We start from the raw sequence: 4,213 nt of genomic DNA on the forward strand, positions 1-4,213 counted from the left end.
TGTTTTATTTTAATGACATCAACTTTTAGCTTTATTTACTGTTTGCATGAAGATCATACGTGACTTTTCCACATGACTGTATATGTTTGTATTCGACCTGGAAAGCTCTTGCTACCATGGTGAAGCAGTATTAAGTACGTATTGAGTCTTCGGTAATCGTGACCTCTGCTAACCGTCTACTGGCACATTAACCCAGTGAAATTATCTATTTTGTGGGATAATTTATAGTAAGTGAATGTAGACCATAAGTCGATTAGGAGTCAGACTTCCAGAACATCAGGCACGCAGTGCCTCAGTGGTATAGGGGTGTATTAGCAATGTTTGCAAAATCTTGGCAAATTGCGGTAAGAAAGCATGTGGTTTTTCGGTGTGGTTCTCAGCCACATGGCAAAACCGCACCATGTAAATACACCCTTAGTTTTACATAGCGTTGACAGTATGCATGCTGCTTCCGCCCTAAAAATTAATGACATCACTTTAGAAGTGACCAGCAAACTACAAAAGGGAAATTTACAAACTGAATGAATGATCATTACTATAAGGGCACATTCACATGGCAGTATTTGGAAGCCAAAACCAGGAGTGGAACCTACACAAAGAAGAAGAAAAATGTAAGGGTATGTGCACACGCTAACTGCATTTACGTCTGAAATTACGGAGCTGTTTTCAGGAGAAAACAGCTCCTGCATTTCAGACGTAATTGCTCGTACTCGCGTTTTGCGAGGCGTCAATTACGGCCGTAATTTGGAGCTGTTCTTCATTGGATTCAATGAAAAACTGCTCAAATTACGTCCAAAGAAGTGTCCTGCACTTCTTTGCCGAGGCTGTTATTTTACGCGCCGTCTTTTGACAGCGACGCGTAAAATTACAGGTCATCGGCACAGTACGTCGGCAAACCCATTCAAATGAATGGCCAAATGTTTGCCGACGTATTGGAGCCGTATTTTCAGGCGTAAATCGAGGCATAATACGCCTCGTTTACGCCTGAAAATAGGTCGTGTGAACCCAGCCTAATTCTTCCATGTTGAGTGCCACTCCTGCTTTTGGCTTACAAATACTTCTGTTTTGAATGAGGCCTAAATGGGAGCTCGGGCTGCTGTTTTGACATAAATGTGACCTGGCTCACTTGGTTAATTTGCAACGCACCAAAGATCCATTTCCAATCCCATTTGATTAAAAATATATTTTAAATAGAAGTATACAGAGAAGATAAAGATGTGGATAATATATTTCATTATTATAGAGCCCATCAAGTGAATCTATTAGGGTGCCCTTACACACATCAGCCATGCTGCAGTAGTGTGCCGCGTGACCAAACCGCCCACGGTTTTACTGTAAATTGACATCGTTTTGTGATGAGGTGTTCTGCGGCGGGGCTAATACAGGCGAAGCACAGGGTTTCAGTGTGGTTAACCTGTCTAAGGCACCTAGCCTTAAACGCATTGTAAAACCACGTTTTGCTGCATGGTTCTCGGCCGCACCGCACTTTGCCACAGCATGGCGACTACGTGTGCGAGCAGCCTTACGCTGCTTTTGAGGGTTTATGTGTAGCTGCCCCATGAAATGATTTCTCTATATTGTATTAGAGTGGCAGTTTTATTTTTACATGTAAATACAAAAGATGTATATCTATATGGAGATCAGATTATATGTATAAATTGGCTATCGTGAGCAGTAGTAATTTTGCTGAGTTTGATGTTCTTGTGAAATCCTTTTATTTGGAGGGTTTCCATTTGGAAATGGTTTGAAGTAAAGTCATGAATTCCATACCCTAATGCCTCCTATTTTCAACACATTTCGTAGTTTTTGTTTTTTGACCATTGTACCTGCTTTGGATTGATCAATCTGTTTAAAGTCTAGTTCACGCTGACGTATTTGTACCCAAGTGTAACTGCATATTCCAGATTTATTACGTGAACCTCTGGGTTAACTGAACCAAACCTCCCGCTCCATAGATTATACGTAGGATGTAAGTTCAGTTTTGACTTTAACTGCAAGGGGCTTGGGTGTTGCATCTGGAATATGGACTGTTAAATTTGGGTACAATACACCAGTCTGAATAAGGCCTTATGCAGATACATATTCTTATTTTTACCTGATTATCTCACTTCATTTGCTAATTTCATCATTCGTTTAGAGGTTGTCCAAACAAACAAACTTTTGACATTTTATATTTCAGTCCTGACTTAACCCTCACATCATGACCTCTACTGATCCATGAGATGTCCGACCAGTTTTCCTGTTAGTGCATGTGTGGTGACCTTGCAATGAAATTAGGAGTTAGGGTATGTGCACACAAACTCAAAACCATCTGATAATATGGAGCTGTTTTCAAGGGAAAACCGCTCCTGATTTTCAGACCTTTTTTTTTTTTTTTAATCAAACTCGCAATTTTCGGGGGGGTTTTTTTACAGACGTTTTGTGGGCGGATTTTCTATACAGTCAATGAAACTGTTCCAAAAATGTCCCAAGAAGTGACATGCACTTTTTCGCGGGGGTTTTTTACGTGCTGTTTTTGGAAAATGAGGCGTAAAAAAAAACGCCCCGTTGGAACAGAACGCCATATGATTCCGGTTTCTTCAGGCGTAAACGCCCCAAAATGCACCTGAAAACACTCAGTGTGAACATACTCTTATATTTCTGTAACTCCCATTTAACCTAGTTGGACAAGGATCACACACACACACACACACACACCTCTCTCTTTTGGACCAGGCCTTTTAAACCTCAACCAGTCTGACTGTTGTGATCTGTTGGATATAGCGTCTCCTTTCAGGACACCTTTTACGGCAACGTTGATTTGTTCACTTCTACTGGTAGTGGTGCTGCAGGAAGCCACTCCACTACTTCATCAAGAAAATTTTCTTAAAGTCTACTAGTCACTGGAAAAGGGGGCCTGTTTTATCTGATATCCCATTGGCGCCTAAAAAAAAAACCACTTTTGAATTAAAAAAATTCAAACCCCCCCCCCCCACACACACACACGCACACGCTTTCACTATGGAGTTTGCTCCAGTAGGAGTATCGCAGCATCTAAGTTCAGAACGCTAGATCTCGCTGGTTGTCGCAAGATCTTGTTTCCTTTTTTAAGAACGCTAACTGCTGTATTAACCCCTTCCCAACATCCGTCGTGTGTATATATACTGCGCAACTTGGGTGGGGGAGTAGGGAGCAGGCACACGGGCTGAGCCCGCTCCATAGAATGAGCGTATCTGCTGTATCTTACAGCCGACACTTCAGCGTACTGGGTGGGGGATGAGGTCCTGCCAGAGGCTCAGAGTAGTAGAGGGCTTCATAGGAGATTGTCAGCATAACTATATACTACAATACATTAGTATTGCAGCATATCATGCAAGCGATCCAAGGATCGCTGGTTGAAGTCCCCTAGGGGACAAGTTAAATACAGTAATATATATATATCTATATACACACAAGTTTAAAAAAAAAAACAGTAGTCCGAACTATTACAATGTATCATTATTTATTCTGCACGGTGAACGCCATAACTATTAAAATGCCAGAATCACTGTTTTTTGGTCACTTCATCTCCCACAATTGTTTTTTTTTTTTGTTTTTTTTTAAAAAAGTGATCAAAAAGTCATGTAGCTCAAAATGGCACCATTAGAAACTACAGCTCGCCCTGCAAAAATTAAGCCCTCATACCATTAAATCGAGAGAAAAATAAAAAAGTTATGGCTCTCAGAATATGGTGACAAAACTCAAATTTTATTTTAACAATCGTTTTTTTCCTTGTAAAAGTAGTAAAACATAAAAAAAATGTGTTATTGCCGTAAATGTATTGCCCGCAGAATAAAGTTAACATGCCGTTTTTACTGCACGGTGAACGCTGTAAAAACGAAATCCCCCAAAATATTAAGGAATCGCTGTGTTTTTTCCTATTCCACCCCACAAATATTTTTCCCAGATTCCCACTGCATTATATGGTGCCATGAAAATCTACAACTCATCCTGCAAAAAACAAGCAATCATACAGCTATATCGACTGAAAAAAAATAAAACCGTTCTGGCTTTTGGAACGTTGGAAGGGAAACACAAAAGTGAAAATCCAAAATATGGCTGCGGCAAGAAACGGTTAATATAGCACTCACCGATTGGTAGGCATTAATACAGCAGTTATGCCTTGTGCATTTGATGGTGTGTGCCGGCCTAGTCCCGCCAGTGGTCCGTGGAAACAGGACATGTTCTATCTTTC

The sequence above is a fragment of the Rhinoderma darwinii genome, chromosome 4 (assembly GCF_050947455.1).
Source record: "Rhinoderma darwinii isolate aRhiDar2 chromosome 4, aRhiDar2.hap1, whole genome shotgun sequence".
NCBI classification, from domain to species: Eukaryota; Metazoa; Chordata; class Amphibia; order Anura; family Rhinodermatidae; genus Rhinoderma; species Rhinoderma darwinii.